This window comes from Lissotriton vulgaris, chromosome 1_1 (genome assembly GCF_964263255.1).
Source record: "Lissotriton vulgaris chromosome 1_1, aLisVul1.2, whole genome shotgun sequence".
NCBI lineage: Eukaryota > Metazoa > Chordata > Amphibia > Caudata > Salamandridae > Lissotriton > Lissotriton vulgaris.
Genome location: NC_141685.1, coordinates 173,416,042 through 173,435,666, shown reverse-complemented (window position 1 = coordinate 173,435,666; position 19,625 = coordinate 173,416,042). Strand labels below are relative to the sequence as shown.

Here is a 19,625-nt window from a genome sequence, read left to right as displayed (position 1 = left end):
TACACGGATCTTCTCCACCTCTCGTCCCGCCCGCCGCTCCGTCTCCCGTTCAGGGCAGATCTCCTTTCACAGATGGAGGGGCAGGTTCTACACTCCCACCTCCAGACATTACACCTTCATGCCTGGAGATTGAACGGGGCAACCTGAACTCCTTTTCCCTCCCACACGATGTGGTGGATGTCACTCATTCGGCTATGCGTGACTCCCTCCCTAAGGTGGTAACTCCCTTCCATCTAGGACAGTCTATTACCCTTCGTACCTTTTATCCTCCCCCTCACCCTTCCAAAGAGGAGGAGAGACTACACCGTCTGGACCCTAAGAGAGCGGTGAGCTTTTATCTCGATAGGACTAGAGAGGATGACCAGCTCTTCGTTGGATTTGCTGGCTGCAAGAAAGGAAGAGCGGTGCACAAGCGCACTCTTTCAAGATGGATCATCCTCTGTATAAAGATCTGCTACTCTTTGGCCGGTAAGGAACCTCCAGAGGGTATAAGAGCTCACTCTACTAGAGCTAAGTCGTCAACTTCTGCTTTATCTAGGGGCGTTCCTGTAGAGGATATTTGTAGAGCTGCAACTTGGACCTCCCTCCACACTTTCGCTAAGCATTACTGCTTGGATGCCGAGGTGAGGAGGGAGGGTCACTTTGCGCTCTCTGTCCTCCAGGATTTTCTGGTATAGGAGAGTGGACACCCTCCTCCAGGAGTGGGGACTGCTGTGGGACTCTATTCACAAGGTGAGGAATCCACTGGCAGATGTATCTATCAGAAGAACAAGTTACTTACCTCCGGTAACGCTTTTCCTGGTAGATACAGTATCTGCCTGTGGATTCCTCACTGACCCACCCGCCTCCCCGTTGTCCACTCTTGTATTCCAAAGTTACTGTAATATATTTGCATTTGTTTCACACTGTGTGTGTTACCTTGACATTTGTGTACTGTGTATACTGTGTATATTCCTACTGTGATTGGTCCGTCCGTGTCCCTCGAAGCCACGGAAAAAAGGGTAGAACTGACGTAATCACGCCGGCGTGGGCCTATTGTAGTGTCGCTGACGTCACCGGAGTCGTGTGCGATGCCGTGCCTCTATGCCGTCGTCCACGTCGGCGCGAAGCTACAAAAGAATTTCCGAATGTTGCGGACGCAAGGGGGATATTCACAAGGTGAGGAATCCACATGCAGATACTGTATCTACCAGAAAAAGCGTTACCGAAGGTAAGTAACTTGTTCTTCTCTGCAAAGCCACACAAACAGATGTAGCCCCTCATCCTTGTCCCGGCACCCTCTCCCTTTTCTCTAAATGTTGTATTTTCCATGCAAATGTAGTACAGAGTACTCCGGGGATTGCAAGGCCCCTGCACTCAGAAAAGGCCAATTCATGATCTGACGTTACTTAAACAACTGCAGGAACTGGGCACCAGTGGCCGCCTTGTGCCTGCTGCTTTGGTCCTAGTGGTCTCCTGCTCCTGTTGCGCACTGTGTCACTACAAACTCCTCTCAAAGCAAAAATGACAACTCTATGAATTGAATCGGCTTATAAATATCTCTATTTGCCAATTTGCTTTTATTAACTATTTCAATTTAATTCTACAGGGTGGCAAAGAATGGACTGTGAAATCAAAATAGTGACTTAATACCAAACAACAAAACCTCCACGAACAAGAATGATTGTTTTGAGAAAGTGAAAATGACCCGAAGTTCTAAGTTTGCAAAAACTTTAAAAGCAAGTGTGGCAGTCAACTGAGAACCGAGAAAACTACTAAGCCTGAAGCTGATTTTTCTAATTCAAATATTTTATTATGCTTCACACAGCCTCAAAGTCAAGAGTTCACAAGGGTTAAAGTGTGAGTTATCAGAATTGAATGACTTCTTAAATGTAAATCAAACCCAAATGAAGGCCCAGTGCAAGCACTAATTGCAAACACATTTTCATTACCAGAAGATATTTTATTACTTACAAATGTAAGCAGATAAGAGGAGGTCCATGCACTGCTCATTAAAGTAAGTTAACTATTGATGTTAATGCAATCTGATGAAAGGTCCTAGAGAAGCTGACCACGAGCTAAAACATATCCTTGCTTAAATGTCAGCATTGTTAGAACTACTTGAAAGTGAGGGAACAAACTTTAGTCATCTGATTATTAAAAGACAAGAGAGAACAAACACAGTGTAAACGAAAGTCCTTGTTAAATGTCTTTCCTGGATTTCAAGAAAGTGAACACACTCAAATAGGACTCAGTAGCCAAAGATACTCTCTGCTAGAAGTAATAAACTTTAATGCCACCCTAGTTTAAAACGATCTTTCTTGCAATATCCACGTATTCCCCTGCCTCTGTATATCTGAACTCAACATACTCTGTACAGTTTTCGGAAGCCCGTTAAAACCCACTTTGTTCAGGCTATCTTGAATTATTGTCATTATGATAATGTCCAAATATACTGTTCTAATCCTGCCACTCAATGTTTTAAGCAATCTGACATTATTGAGACATTTCAAACTATAAAAAAAATAATAAAATCACAATGCCATATCTAATATATAGAGAGGATTATGCCGACATATCTATTTATCAAACTAATTTAAAACTTAGGCAAACATTTGAAATACATCACACTGTTGTGGTAGAAATGAATCATAAATGTTGATTGTCTCACAAATGGAAATGGACAACATGTCTCAGTAGCCAGAGTGCTTAATACCATTTGCAAGGAAAAGCAAAGTTAAAAGGAAATGTTTATTTTGCTAATGGTAATCCTTAGTGTTTTCTTGTCTTGCCATAACTTGTATCCAAAAGCACTTGCAAACACTAAACACCAGTCTAACATCTTATCTCTGCTTTATAAAACTCCTAAATTAATGTGGGAAATGCTTGACTCACAAAATGAGTAACTGCCGATGAGAACCCACCTGGAGACTGTATGAGACTGTAACCTGTTAGAGACGTTGTCCAAAGTGCAATAGGAATGCTCCAGGAAGATTTGAAGGATGACTAAGCAAAGATGCCTGTTGAGATGAGATGCCAGAAAAGTTTCACTCAAAAATTCAAAGTCACTCAACATGAGAGAACACACACTGGAGAAAAGCCTTATCAGTGCTTTAAGTGCCAGAAAAGCTTCAGTCATGAATTCAATCTCACTCAACATGAGAGAAGACACACTGGAGAAAAGCCGTATCAGTGCTCGGAGTGCCAGAAAAGCTTCAGTCATGAATTCAATCTCACTCAACATGAGAGAACACACACTGGAGAAAAGCCTTATCAGTGCTTTAAGTGCCAGAAAAGCTTCAATATCAAAGCCAATCTAACTCAACATGAAAGAATACACACTGGGCAAAAACCGTATCATTGCTCAGAGTGCCAGAAAAGCTTCAGTCTAAAAATTAGTCTCATACGACATGAGAAAACACACACTGGAGAAAAGCCGTATCAGTGCTCGGAGTGCCAGAAAAGTTTCAGTCATAAATTCAATCTCACTCAACATGAGAGAACACACACACCGGAGAAAAGCCTGATTAGTGCTTGGAGTGCCAGAAAAGCTTCAATATCAAAGTCAATCTAACTCAACATGAAAGAATACACACTGAGCAAAAACTGTATCAGGGTTCGGAGTGCCATAAAAGCTTCAGTCTCAAAATTAGTCTCATTCGACATGAGAAAACACACACTGGACAAAAGCCATATCAGTGCTCAGAGTGCCAGAAAAGTTTCAGTCATAAATTCAATCTCACTCAACATGAGAGAACACACACTGGAGAAAAGCCTTATCAGTGCTCGGAGTGCCAGAAAAGCTTCATTAGCAAAGCCAAACTAACTCAACATGAAAGACTACACACTGGGCAAAAACCGTATCAGTGCTCGGAGTGCCAGAAAAGCTTCAGTCTCAAAATTAGTCTCATTCGACATGAGAAAACACACACTGGACAAAAGCCATATCAGTGCTCGGAGTGCCAGAAAAGTTTCAGTCATAAATTCAATCTCACTCAACATGAGAGAACACACACACCGGAGAAAAGCCTGATTAGTACTTGGAGTGCCAGAAAAGCTTCAGTCACAAAGGCAGTCTAACTCAACATGAAAGACTACACACTGGGCAAAAACTGTATCAGTGCTCGGAGTGCCAGAAAAGTTTTAGTCATAAATTCAATCTCACTCAACATGAGAGAACACACACTGGAGAAAAGCCTTATCAGTGCTCGGAGTGCCGGAAAAGCTTCAGTCACAAAGGCAGTCTAACTCAACATGAAAGACTACACACTGGGCAAAAACTGTATCAGTGCTCGGAGTGCCAGAAAAGCTTCAGTCTCAAAATTAGTTTCATTCGACATGAGAAAACACACACTGGACAAAAGCCATATCAGTGCTTGGAGTGCCAGAAAACTTTCACTCGCAAATGCATTCTCACTCAACATGAGAGAACACATACTGAAGAAAAGCCTTATCACTGCTTGAGTGCCAGAAATGTTTCAGTCTCAAATCCAGTCTTATTCGACATGAGAAAACGCACACTGGAGAAGAGCCTTAACGGTGCCTGAAAAGCTTCAATCACATAGGCAATCTCATTCAGCATGAAAGAATACACACTGTTCGGAGATAATCTCAAAAGTTTCCTGGGTGGCTAGGAAAGCTTCTTTAAATAGGCTTGTTTTCACTTTTTTATGCATTGTAAGATTAGTTATATTATTCTGATTTGGATACAGAGAATTCCAAAAGTTTTTTTTTTCACCGTAGGGTTTTTCAGTTGTTCCTGGCATAAACTATCCGATTTATATCACAAGATTTCAGGTTGCTCTTTGGAATATAGTTCAGGTTCATTGACTGGTGACATTTAGGTCCATGTCTACCCTTTACTTTAAAGACAGTGCAGAGGATTTAAAATGTTGTTCTGTATGCCATTGGAGGCAAATGCAGTTATTCTGTATCAAGGCTCTGGTCCTCTAAATTTGGTGAGAATTCTGAACTATCTGAAGTATTTTTTCAGCAAAGTTTACACATTGAAGCGTTGCAGTATCCAACACACAGTGGGATCGTGCTCCAGACGGAATTGTGTAAAGAAAAGAGATTAGAATCCAATAAAACATCAAATCCAATTTATAGCCTTTTACCAGAAGACCAAACATGGCCATAAAGGAGAAACATATAAACATCGATATATTTCTAGAGGTTTCAGTCATATTACCCTATAACATGCACACAAAGACGCAAGTGTTGTCATTTGGTGTTTGGTGGAGATGGAGCACCGTAGTTTTTCAGCAGTGCTCGCCTCACCAAACTAGCGGTTCTTTCACTCTGTTCAGAGTTGGAGAAATCACAGGCTGTACATAGGCGGAGCTTCAGCTGCTCCACAGGCATAATCCTTTGACCTGCTGGTTCATGCTCGACAGGGCCATTGGGTGAAAATGGAATTCATCTTTCCCTCAGTAGGAAGTGATGACCTTCACTTTTTCTGCCTACCCAAGATCGCCTGGGGAGTTATGGTAGTCCAGTGTAGGAAAACGCAGTGACCTCTTCATCCGGGGCGAAAGCTCCTTCTGCATCAATTTGGCCATTATATATTTGTAATCGTTACAAAGGGATCTCAATCCTCGTGACTCTTTCATTCGGTATGCCCTTGCTAATTAACCCACATTTAAGTCACAGCCAAATATAGGATCTAGAATTCACATAATAATTTTTCATAATCGATTACTCTGCTCAAGCTCTGTCTTAGCACTTCCCCTAACTGAAGTAAATTCCTACGTAACTTCTGCGTGCAGCAGCACCATAACCCTTTCTAATGAACGTGGTCTACATCCACATGATCCTTCACTAATGTCATGAGGCGGCACGCATGTTAAACATCAATTTGCATTGACACCGTTATTGTAATTACAGAATTACACTTGCCATTGCTGCCCGATTAAGGAATATACATTTTTATATCTGACAATTTGCCTATGTCTGCTCACCTGCTTAAACAAAGCACCTGAATCCGCACAAATTATTCCAACACAAAGATATGTCCCAACACGATTGTGGCAAGAGTTAGCACCAACGTATTAATTCATCATTGAAACCTCAAACTTTCATCTTCACCCAGAGAGGGTATTTCTGCAGCTCCTTGAACTGGAAGATACTAGGTCTGTTTACACTTCATACATTGTCATCCTCACATTTATTCCGTCCTGTTTTTCACCTTACATATCCTCCCTATGATGACCTAGATTATTTCTTTTGAAAATACCACCCAACGGCCACAGTCCATGGCCTGAGAAGACCCATAAGGAACAGGAGTTGAAATCCACCAATAATATCTGCGAGAGGAGATGCCACCCAAGACACAACCAGTTAGGGGCATGAAAAAGGATTTTGCCACATCTATATATTGCCCTGTTTGGACTATCCGTCCAGTTCCCTTGCCATACCTCTAACCTATGGGGAGCTCGCTGATTACAAAAACTACTTTGCCATGCCTTTAGAAGTTCTATGGACTGGTGTTTCACAATATAATTGTTTCTGCACATATGTCTCACATTTTAATCGCTCTGGTATTGTTTTATAGAATATGTACCGGTTTTTGTAGAATTGATGTCCTTCTGTGCTTCTTACCAACATATGCCTTTAAACAATATATATGCACACATATATATATGTATAAATGTGTGGGTGTGTCGGTGTAAATATAAATAAATGGATAATATATTGGTTTGTTAGTAAATAAGTGCTTTTTTTGTTCTACTCTTGTAATTCAGTTTGAATTTCTTGGGAAGGTATTTTTGCATGTTTCCTTATATAAGAAATTCATTATTTGTGTGTTTGTTTTAAGGAAACTAAGTACTGCCCTGAGAATTTGTTACTTGCCAACAAAAAAGTTTGCAGAGCGGGTACCAAAAATGGGATGCCTACTTGGTGCAGGTCCAGTGCCTTCAGCAGAGCCGCTAGAATGGCAGCGCCACTGAAGGTACAGAGATCGCTGCTACCCGTGGTAGAGCTCACAAAATTTGGTGAACTGTCCTAATGTGGGGGTAAAGGCCATAGCCTCTGCTGGTCCAGTGGGCTTCCCTCCAGGGCCTATAAGACCCCGAAGATGTAAAGATGCCCACAGCTGCAACTGAATATAAAATATCAAACAAAACAGACACAGTTTATATGAGAACATGGACGAGCTGCCCAATCAGGTGTAAAGGTGACTCGAAAGAACTGCATCCTGTCTTGGCATGTATGCCAAAGAAAATCAAACCTAGAAACGCTAATATAAAATAAATCCTTAAAAGTGCTGGAAATGCCAGAAACACTGAAGATGAAATAATCCACCTATTTCAAAAGAGAACTTCCACTCTAGAAAAACGTATCAGTGCTCAAATTCCAAGGCAGTGTCAATCGTGAAAAAGAGTTTGACTCTACATGAGAAAACCCACTTGGTGGAACAAATGGATCCGACCACTAGCTCTGGTCCTATTGTTGGTCAAGAGGAAGGTCCACAGAACGAGGCCCCAGAAGATTTTCCCAATTTTAGATTGATCAACCTGTTTGAAAATTAGTTTCTGTTCAAGTGAAATTTATGTTTGCGTCTTGCACGAACAGAGTGGTAATGCCCTGTCCTGCTTTTGACCCTAAAGGGATTCTGTCTGACAAACCCACAGTGGATTAATGTCTCACTCTTTTCCTTCTAGGTGAATAAACATGTTCAAGAGAGGAAATGTCTCTTAATGTCTATTTATTCATTTAGTGGCCACGTTTGTCTTTGTCAGTAGAGCGACTTAATCTAATAAACTGAAAAGACTGCATTGTGAGTTTATCTACAAGCTATGATTAGATTATTGTGTCATGATCCTTGAGTAGGAGTGAATGACGCAGTGGCAAGCCGTGAGGTACAGTTCACACTATGCTGTTGGAGGCAGCTGCTCAATTAGAGGGATTTGATAGTTGGGAAGCTTGTGCATAAATATACAGATCCCTGGTGATAAATGCCCCTGACACCTGTGCATGCCTTAGAGACACCTGGGAAGCAAATGTTGGGCAGTTGCAGAATGAGGAATGGACGTTTGCTCTGATGGCCTCTCTTGAGGCTGCAATTCATATACTTATATAGGTTATAGTTGACACCTAGTGATTATCGAAAATCGTCAAAGGATCAAGACCGGAATACTTGCATTGTAGCCACACACCAGAGATTTATTTTAATCACATGGTTTTCCTAGGTCCAGTCTTAAAGCCTTTCTAGGAGAGAATATTTGGAGCACTGCTGAGAGTCTTTAGGAGGCCACAGAGGTGCTGTTCTAAGATAGCCCTGCCAAACCTCTTGAAGGACGAGGGTTTCACAAGAGCAGTACAGATTTTGATAAGATTAGGCCTCTTTTTGGGGAAGAGGGACATAGCACAACAGTGGAGCGATGCGACTGCACCCACTGTAACACATCGGACACATCCAATGGACTGTTCTTGAATGCTACAACAGCCAATCTGTGAGGCCAGGGGATGCTCTTACAAGCACGCCAAAATCTGGGACCTCTGAAAGGTGATGAATGATGGAGCTGTTATACGACACCTCTTGATTTGACACCAGGAATACATTAGGGGTCAGAATCAGTTTGCTCACTGTTTCTAGATCTTATTGCAAGAAATCATATTATTGCTGTGGGTGTCCCTAATATCCACGTAATGTTGTTACGGTACAAATGCTTTATGTGTGGAAATGTCTGACTGTATTTTATATATTTCATGTTTTTCCGCAATAATTATAAAACCTCAAAAAGAAAGTAAATGACAGTGTTAGGGGAGTGGCCAGGCAGTTACAGATCTCTGCTGGGAACCCACATGGGCCCAGCGACTTACCAGATGTCAGATGTTTATTGGATTCTGGGACCTCCTTCTCTGAGATTTGACCTTCTGGGTGCTCCTTTTCTTTGGTCAACAAACAGTTCTCTTTTTTTTGTCTTTTTAAAAAAAATATTTTTTTGAATTTTCAGGAATAAGCAGAGTATACATTACAACTCATGGGTATCTTTGGGGCCGCATGAATGCTTACATTCTGATTGGTACATTCAGTCATCATTAAAATGAACTAACCGTGAGTCAGTACACCACTTTCTTCATAATCAATTGTGTGAATAATAAATTGGCAAAGCCGGTAATCTTCCCTGTTGGAGGGTGCCAAACTCCGTGTTCAAGGCAGGTCCTAGTTGCACTTTTTGTAGGACCGGACCCGGGGAGGGACTCCTGTAGTCAGTCACACAAGTCGTCAAGGCGATCCTGTGGGGGAGCTTGCCGGAATGTCTGGCCCTGGATCAGTCAAGCTGTCAGCCCCAAGCTTGGGGACCCTGAATGTTGCCTATGCCCCTCTGCGCTTCCCACAGGAGGACTCTCCCCTTTCAGCCCACCCACTTTACCAGCTCCCTCTTCCACACCAATAGTCATAGGCCCCTTGCTGCCTTCCAATTACAAGCTATCTTGCTAAGTCCTGAAATCTCCTTAACTTTGTTATGGTAGGGCGAAGAATCTGATCCAGTAAGCAATGTCCGGATGCGTGGGATCTCCTTTCCAATGCACTCCTCAGTCATCTGTAGGACTCCCTTGCAGAAAGTATGAATTGATGGACAGGCCCAGAACATATGAAGAATGTGGGCCCTTTATTCCCTTCATCGGGGACAGGCTGCATCCGGTACTAGGAAGTACCTGCCAATGCGTTCTGGTGTCCAGTATGATCATATAAAAAATAACATATACAAATTTTACGTTTAAATGTGCATTTCTAGAGACCTTTGGCGTCCGTTCCATAATCTTGTCCCAGTCTTTTGTCCTAATAGGGGTACCTAGGCCCTCTCCCATCTGGCTCGCAGCGTATGTAGGGGCAGCTGTAAGCCCATCCAAAGGGCTCTTTAAAGGCATGAAACTGTTCTTATGTTACCAGCTGAGAGTGCTGTATATTGGTATTTCTGGGAGGATGTGGGTTTGGTTGACCCACCCCCCCCACCCCAGTGTTTCATCGTAGCCGATTTGAGTGCCCTGTGAAGAAAAAAATGCCCCTGGGGGTGGTTGAACTCTTCTCTAAAGTCCTCAAACTGAATCAGCTCTGAATTCCTCTACAGGTCCCCCAACTTCATCGCCCCTGCTACCACCCATACAGCCAGCCCCTCCCAATCCCCCGTATGGAAGTACATGCAGGAAATCCATAGGTGGCGCTGCAGACTATGCGATCTTAGTGTATATTTGTTGCAAACTCCTTCTCCAGCACTTTGCTAGTGTACGGAACTCAGTGGAGTCATCTAGGTTTGACCACCGCACTCGAAGGAAAGCCCAAAGGAGCTCCCAGAGTGGTGGTACAAAGGAGCTAGGGGTCATCTCTGATAATCTATGTGCAATGCCCTGAACCAGCCACTGTAGTTGGGTCGATATGTAATATTGCTAGAAATCAGAGACTGTGAGGCCTTGTTTCACTGTCTGGCGCTGCATGGTGGCCAAAGCCACTCTCCGATGCCCTAATCCCCAAATAAACTCTGCTCAGGGTTTTCAGTTCTCTGAACTGCGCCCCTGGTATCCACCGGGAAAGGGTAGTAAAAATGTCGAGGAACCGGGGGAGAGCCACTGTCTTCAAAAGGGCTATCCTTCCCATCACTGAAAGCGGAAGTGCCCCCCAAAAGTTCATGAAGGACCTCGGGGTTCCAATCACGCATCCCACATTATCCTCAAGTAGATTAACTCTGTTGTGGTAGATCTTGACCCACAGGTATGTTAAGCACCGGGGTTTCCGCTGCTCAATTGTAAGTTTTTCTCTCCATGCCAGGGGGAAGAGCTTGGATTTCTGCCAGTTGACCCCCAGCCCAGATAGCCGGCCAAATTCCTCCAACAGGTCTCTTGCCCCCATCAAATTCTCTTCTGTGTCATGAAAAGCAGTTTCTCTCATTGTGAGACCCCTAAGTGCCCTGACAGTTGTCGCACATGGTGCCATAAGTTCCATCGCAATAGCAAAGAGCAGTGGAGACAGGGGGCACGCCTGACTCATCGCTTTCTCCACTAAGTATCTCGCCGATATAGTTCGGCTGGTACGTACTCTGGCTTTTGGTCTGGTATACTGCAATTGCGTCCAGACCACAAGGTGCTCTCACAGTCCCATAAGCAGCATCGCCTCGTAGAGATAGTGCCATTCAAGGGTATCGAAAGACTTTTCAATATCAACCGCAAATACCGTTGCGTTCTCCTGGTCCTAGTGACCAGCCTCCATAATAGCCAGGACGTGTCGAATATATTGGTAGCTATAGTCTGCCCAGGGATAAACCCCGTTTGAGCTGGGTCTTTCGGCCGACAAACATGGCATTGATATGGAAGATAAGTCAGCGCTCCGGCAGCACGTACCGCTGAAGAGAGGTGAAGCGTACTCCCGCTGTGTGCCTCAATCAATCAATCAGGAGTTTGTTAAAGCGCGACTACTCACCCGTAAGGGTCTCAAGGCGCTAGGGGTGGGAAGGGTGGGGGGGTGCAGGTTCCAATCCATCAAGGAGTGGTCTGTCTAAGAGCCAGGTTTTGAGGTTTCTTGCGAAGATGGGGAGCGATGTTGTCTGTCTGAGGTGGAGCGGAAGGGCGTTCCATGCTTTGGCCGCGAGGAAGGAGAAGGTGCGGCCTCCCGATCTGGTCTTTCTGGTGCGGGAGACCACGGCGTAGGAAAGCTGGGCTGATCGTAGGGTCCTTTGGGGTGCGTGGAATTTGAGTCGGCTGTTCAGTTATGCTGGTCCGGTGCCGTGGAGGGCCTTGTGTGCGTGGGTGAGCATCTTAAAGGTGATTCTCGCCTCGACGGGGAGCCACTAGAGTGTGCGCAGGTGCTGGGAGATGTGGCAGTGTTTTGGCAGGTTGAGGACCAGTCTTGCGGCGGCGTTCTGGATGTTCTGTAGCTTGCGGATGAGGTTTTTGTTTATTCCGGCGTAGAGTGCGTTGCCGTAGTCGAGTCTGCTGGTGACCAGGGCGTGAGTGACTGTCTTTCGGTGTTCGAGGGGGATCCATTTGAAGGTCTTACGAAGGAGGCGGAGGGTGTGGAAGCAGGAAGATGAGACAGAGTTGATCTGGCGGTCCATTTTGAGCTCGGAGTCCAGGATGATTCCCAGGTTGCGTGCGTGGTCTGTGGGGGTTGGCGGGTTTCCGAGGGCGGTCGGCCACCAGGTGTCGCTCCAGGCGTCGGGGTTTGGGCCCATGATGAGTACTTCTGTTTTGTTGGTGTTTAGTTGAAGGCAGCTGTTTTTCATCCATTTGGCGACGGCTTCCATGTCTTCTCGAAAGTTGCATCTGGCGGTGTTGGGCTCGTTGGATAGGGAGAGGATGAGCTGGGTGTCGTCTGCATATGACACAATGTTGAGTCCGTAGGTTCTGACGATGGGGGCAGTGGAGCCATGTAGACGTTGAAGAGCGTCGGGCTGAGGGAGGAGCCCTGGGGGACTCCGCAGGTGATCGGTGTGGGGTCCGAGAGGAAAGGGGGGAGTCTGACCCGCTGCGTCCTGCCGGAGAGGAAGGAGCAGATCCAGTCGAGGGCCTTGTCCTGGATTCCTGCATCGTAGAGTCTGCGTATTAGAGTGCGGTGGGAGACTGTGTCGAACGCCGCTGATAGGTCGAGGAGGATGAGGGCTACTGTGTCTCCTTTGTCCAGTAAGGTGCGGATGTCGTCTGTTGCGGCGAGGAGGGCGGTTTCCGTACTGTGGTTTTTTCTGAAGCCGGATTGGGAGGAGTCGAGGATGTTGTGTTCTTCAATGAATGTGGCGAGTTGGCTGTTGATGGCTTTCTCGATGACTTTCGCTGGGAACGGGAGCAGGGAGATGGGTCTGTAGTTTTTGAGGTCGGTGGAATCCGCGGAGGGTTTCTTTAGGAGGGGGTTGACCTCGGCGTGTTTCCAGTCGTCGGGGAACGAGGCGGTCGCCAGGGAGTGGTTGATGGTTTGGCGGAGCATGGGTGCGACGGTGTTGGCGGCTCTGTTGAAGATGTGGTGGGGGCAGGGGTCCTTGGGGGCCCCTGAGTGGATTGACTTCATTGTCTTCAGTGTGTCTTCGGTGGTGAGGGCTGTCCAGTCATCAATCGCTGGTTTCCGGGTGTCGGGGGTGGTTGGTGAGGGTTCAGTGTGTTGGTTGTCTTCATTGAAGTTGTCGTAGATGCTCTTTATTTTGTGGTGGAAAAAGATGCTGAGTTTGTCGCAGAGGTCTTGTGAGGGAGGGATGTCGGTAGACTCGCTGGTGGGTTGGGCGAACTCCTTGATGATGCTGAAGAGTTCCTTGCTGTTGTGTGCGTGGGTGGAGATTCTGTCTTCAATCGCTTTTTTCCTCGTTTCTCTGATGAGTTGATGATGGGCGTTGGTGGCGGCTCTGAAGTTGTTGTGGGCTTCTGTGGATTTGGTGTTTCTCCAGGACTTTTCAAGGCGGCGGCATGTGCGCCTGGACTCTCGAAGTTCGGTGGTAAACCATCTGGCTTTCTTGGCACGGGTATTGTTTTTCTTGAGGGGGGCTATGGTGTTGGTGCTGTCCGAGATCCATCTATGCAGGGTTCGGGCTGCGGTGTTGGGGTCGTCGTATTCCGCGATGGTTGGGGTGGAGTTGTTGAGTGAGGAGGTGAGCTGGTCATCAGTGATTTTGGTCCAGTTTCTTTGTGGAAGCAGGTCCTGGTGTCTGTGGATAGTGGGTGTTCTGAAGGTGATGTGGACGCAACGATGGTCGGTCCATGGGAGTTTGGTGGTGTGGCTGAAGGTGATGGAGTTTTCTGTAGTGAAGAGGGGGTCGAGGGTGTGTCCTGCTGAGTGCGTGGGCTCGGTCACGATCTGGCGGAGTCCAATGTTGTGGAGGTTGTCCAGGAGGGATGTGGTATTGGGGTCCAGTTGATTGTCGAGGTGGAAGTTGAGGTCTCCCAGCAGGGTGTAGTTGGTGGATGCGATGGCCTGCGGGGAGATAATGTCCGTGATGGAGTTGGCGAAGGGTCCGCGGGGTCCAGTGGGTCGGTAGATGAGGGTTCCTCGGAGGGCGGCGGTGGGGCTGGCCAGTATCTTGAAGTGAAGGTGTTCCATCAGTTCTGTGGACTCGTCAGGGAGTGTGCTCAGGCGGAGGCTGGATTTGTGGACGATGGCGATTCCTCCTCCTGGGTGGATGGGGCGGTCCTTCCTGGAGATCTTGTATCCTTGGGGGATGGCGATGGCGATGTCCGGTCCCGAGGTGGTGTTGGTCCAGGTTTCGGTGAAGAATGCTACATCTGGGGTGGTGCCTCCTCTCTCCAACCCTCACCTGACACCACAGAGGCGGTAAGACAAACAGGGCTAAGCCCAATTAAAACTTTTGTGTGGTGCAGGCAAGCAGCGCACACCCCTGAAATTGGTTACTGCCTGGAACACCATTTTGGAGCACCAGCAAGGGGGCTGCCCACTTATATACCTTAGGATGTATTGTGCTCTCACCCTTAAAAAAGATGCAATCCCAGAGAGAACACGACTATACACCCTCATGTGCCTATGAGGAGGTTTGGCCCCCACAATGACAGCTTCCTGCAGAGCTGGATAAGTTATTTCCCCAAGCAATATCTCATAGCCATATCATAGACCTTGCCCCTCTGCCAAAGAGTGTCGCCAAACTGTCGGCCTATGATTACAGAGGTATACCGGGGGAAGTAGTTCAGTTACGACAAGAACTACAAAAGGCTCACGTGATACATACACTGAGTCATCAACGTGATGGCGTTCACGTTGCAGGGAATTCATTGGCTGATGAAGCCACAAAGGCATCTGTGCAAACGGCTTCTGTAGCTGCAATCACTCGTTCAGAAGCAAAAATAAACGTTGAAATAATGTTGGCTGTCAATGCTTCAAGCAAAGACAGTGGTAAAACATTACCAAAAGGGTTTCCACTCAAATACTCATACATAACTAATGCGAACAATGTTCCATTTGCTCGAATCCCTGGAGTGGGGGATAGAGTAATTTCAAACATGAAACATAGATTAGGACTAATCTTCAGCAGCACATGAAGGGCTCGCCTTTGTACATGCAGGTGTTTCCACCACAGTGTCATTATTAAAGCAGAGATACTGGTGGCCGCACATGAGGAAACAAACCAGAAACTTTGTTTTGGAATGTGAAATATGCCAAAAGATGAAAGTCTCTACTGTGAAACGTCCTGCGCCCCTGTTGATTTCAGATAAACAATTAGCTTGCGTTTACCTGGACCACTGCGATCCCTTACAGAGGGATGGCAACTATAAATATATCATGATCGCAATGGATTTGTGTTCAAGATTCATTTGGCTGTGGCCTCAGCGCTCAGCTGATGCTCGAAGTGTTATAAAAGATTTGCTAGTCTTTATCGGCACATACACAGTTGGCATGCTACATTCGGACCAGGGTCCTGCGTTTAGCTCTCGAGCTTACAAGGAGGTCATGGCCAATCTGGGCGTTGCATTGCGGTACTCTAGTTCATTCCATACTGAGGGAAATTCGGTAGTGGAGAGGAAAAAACGGGACATAAAGCAATCTATAAAGGGTAGGGTATTAGTTTGGGTGACGGGTGGGTCAAATATCTGTGTCTAATAAGTGTCCAACGTAGTCTTAACAATCTGCCAAGAAGTTCTCTAGGAGGTATCACTCCATATGAAGTCCTTTTTGGGACCAGAATGTTAGTAGCGGACCTCGATTGTCAGACTTCAATGGTAGACCAAAAACTCTTTGATATCAAAGATCGTTTGGTTGTCTTTCAGGACTTAAATGAAATAAGAACGAAACAAAGTAACGCGCTCCTGAAGCCAACCACCACTGAAGAGAAACCGACCGTCCCAGCAAGGCCTGTCTGGATCCCAAAGCTTGGTGATGTGGTCAGAGAAAAGATCGCGGACAAGAAGAAATGTGTGCCTATTTACTGACAACCAGTACCTGTCCTAGCAATCCACAGATCAAGAACAGTACTACTGCCGCCCTTACTGGAAAAAAGGAGAACCGGTTCATGTCTATCGACCTGGTCAAACCACATCATGTGGCCGATCATAAGCAGTAGGCCAAGTGGACTCCGCCAATGTAGCAGACGCCCAGCTCTGGCTACTATCCAAGAGGTTCAAACTGAGAGACTCATCACCTTTGAAGAATCTGCAGTGCAAAATGAAGGACTAAGCAACAAAGCTATGAAACTTGTTCCTCCTGAAACCCAAATAACAGTTTGTCAAGAAACGCCGGTCTACTATGAAGTAGCATCTGACTACTCAAATGTTACTAGTAATCCTGAGGTTTCAGCGATTTCAACGAATCCTGATGCAATCCCAACAATTGACAGAACTGCCTCTGGCTATTTCATTAACTTTTATACGTTTTCTGAGGATCCAAGCAAACCTGAAACTGCGCCAGTAAAAAGAACTTCGAAAGAACAAGCAACAGACCTTTTTCATCACCTAGAAAATACTTATCTGGTTTCACCATGGATTGAACTTTGGATTGTGTTGGGTGTGCTTTTTCTTCTACTTTGGTTGACTCTGGTACTAACTATGGGAATGCCGATAAATGGAAGATATGTAAAAATGGACACAGCAAGTAAGAACATCAACTTACTTCTCAAGCCACACAAATCATCCCATCGTGAACAAAGAGACTTGTCATCAGTGAATATCACAGCCGTTCCTATACCAGGGGGTATAGCTTGGGACAGAACTAATTATGACATTTGTGGCCCGTCAGAGCTGTTGAAGATTCCACACCAGTTCAAGATTTCCTTGAATGACTTTGTTTCATCTAGTACCTTTTCTGATGATTGGGACTTCGAGACAGTTAATAATATGATGTCAGACTTAGAAATGTGTGCCGTATTTACATCATGAATACTTAGAAGATTCATCAGATTATGAACAAATGTATTGTTATAATCACTATGGTCATCATTTCTTGCACAAATCTGCAAATCCTACAAATGTATTAATGTGTAACCAATGGGAACATTGTCCTATGCAACCAAAGGGTAGCTCAAACACATTTCTTTGAAAATTCCGTACTTTTCAGGGTTCAATGTATCCAATCCGGAATCATTTTACTTTAAAAATGTAAACAAAAACTGGACTGAAAAGTATGTTAACAAATACCAAGCAAATTTATTCTACAGCCTTTTATGCTCAACTGTCTACACTAGGTTTCGAATCATGGAAAGACAACATTGAGACAAAAACTGTCTGGGGCACAAAAGATTGGCAAGTGCAGGTGATAGAAGTTTTACCTGCATCATCCCTGAGAAAATTATGTTTTTGAATGACACTGTCCAACAGACGTCTTGTCTTGGGTTAGCCAAGATAAAAGACTTGAACAATCCGTCTATACCTACACCTACACCTGTTAGTGATAACACTTCAGAGGGGGGAGTCGACGTACATATTATTTTGCATCACAACAGAACAGACCCAGATTGAAATAAATGGTTGATCTGGCCCACAGACACAAACAACTGTCAAGCTAGATTTCTGAATAAAACAAAGGGGTTCACATTCATTAGGCCAGAACCAAGATATGTTCAAAGACAGCATCCAGATATAGTAACAACATATAGTGTAGGGAAACTTTGCCCTGATTGGCTACATAGATCTACACTTAAGGATGTAAAGCAACACTTGTCTTTACTTAAAGATGGCCCTGATCTTAGGGAATTGTTGCTAGGACCAAGAACACCGCGTCATAAACGTTTTCTATATACCGGTATCTATGCTGCTTATAATGAAGCATGGAAAATTACGCAAGCAGAGACTGCAGAACGAATATGAGAAATTGATCATATTCATTTAGAGAAATCTCTCTCTGTGGTTGACAATGGGTTAACGACTCTGTGGTCCAGGATATATTCTTTAGACAGCATAGTGTCTTCTGCCACATACATCATGGAACAGGACTTGGTCATGTTGCAATATGGTCAGTCGCAATTACGTTCTATCATGCTATTAGGCTGGACGTTGCAAAACCTTCGTTCAGGCTATGTGCCTTGACGTTTAATCAATACTATGTCACTGTTTTCAGAATGCAATATCACTGATAAACAGATAAAATTGGCACAAAGGGGAGCAGACAATACGGTGCTGAGCATTGAAAAACTGGAAAGATTGCCATTTACTGTCGCTGAAAAGCCAGCTACGGAATGGATTATACATGGAACAATCACTCTGCCTGTTACAATTTTCCATTTTCAATATTGCCTACAACATATACCAGCAGGCACATATAGAAGGTTGGGGAAAGAATACATCAAGACATACTGGGAATAGCCGTACACATACAGATGTTGGAGGGGGGGTCGTGAAGTGTTTCTTAGAGGGGAAAGCTGTGAAAACGCACTACGCGGTTCTCTCCTATGTCAGGGTATAAACTTACACGGGACCTGCGATGGTTCCTCAAAAAACGTATCCTGCCACCTGCAAGGTCAAGCGTTTCATTTTTAATTGTATTTTAAACTTCTTTGCACCAGCTTATTTGCTGTTGCTCCTACCTTCCGGCACGCTTTGCACACTTCCCCTCATCAGCCGATTTGGGCGCTGGCGCAGGAAGCCAAGCAACCTGTGCTCTACAGAGCCGCCATTTTGGGGGAAGTCTCGGGTGGAGGTCTAGTTGTTGGCCTCTCCCGCCCTCACCAGGATAAAAGACGCGCTGGGGCTCACACGCGCAGATTGCACTGATAGCAGTTTCTGAGGCAGAAGCCGGGAACATAGTCAAGCGTTTTGTTTTTAATTGTATTTTAAACTTCTTTTCACCAGCTTATTTGCACTTGCTCCTACCTTCCTGCACGCTTTGCACACTTCCCCTCATCAGCCGATTTGGGCGCTGACGCGGGAAGCCAAGCAACCTGTGCTCTACAGAGCCGCCATTTTGGGGGAAGTCTCGGGGTGGAGATCTAGTTGTTGGCCTCTCCCGCCTTCACCAGGATAAAATGGCTATACCTAACTGGACGCGCAGCGGACGCACGCAGCGGGCGCGCCTAAGGGAAGCCCGCCTGCACCCGTCCGCGTCCAGCACGTGGCCAGGGCCGGAAACGCTGCTTGATTTAACATCACCCATAGGACTTCATATAGCCAGATGGAGATACTTGCACTTAGACCTACTTGGCGCCCCCACGCCCTGCTCCACACATCTGAAACCCGGAGCTTGGATCTCTCATGTAAGTGTTGTGGTTTTAACTTGAACAGATACACCACACAGGATAGACATCCATCTTTGCTCAGCTCATCCTTACCCCTGGGCTCCAGGGTGACAATATCTCTTAAAGCTGCACTTATAAACTGCAGATCACTGGTAAAACTTTCTCTAGATATTCTGCAGTCCCTTAACACCATGGCTGCTGTGCATTTTCCCCTCCTGTGCTTATTTGTGAGCTTTCCCATTATACATGACGAGCTGAGCTCGTCATCAGCATCGAAAGGGTTAAGGATAATGATTGAGACCTCCTTTTCTTGACAGAAACCTGGTTAAGTGAGGAGACAAACCCTGCCCTGACTTTGGCCATTCCTGAAGGCCACAGTATTATATGTGCCAATCGACAAAATGGTAAACAAGGGGTTGGGGTGGCAGTTATTTATAAATCTAAATGGACGGTTACTTCTCCCCATTACGATCAAATTGATTGCATAGAAGGTCTTCCCTTCTGCATCAAATTGTCGGCCTCTATTTCATGTGCTGGCCTTTTGATGTATCATCC

The 19,625-nt window shown here is 45.4% G+C and overlaps 1 pseudogene; it reads left to right on the top strand.

Moving 5' to 3' along the window:
- Positions 1-2,995: 2,995 nt before the first annotated feature.
- Positions 2,996-4,526, top strand: LOC147738048 (uncharacterized; annotated as a pseudogene).
- Positions 4,527-19,625: the final 15,099 nt, after the last annotated feature.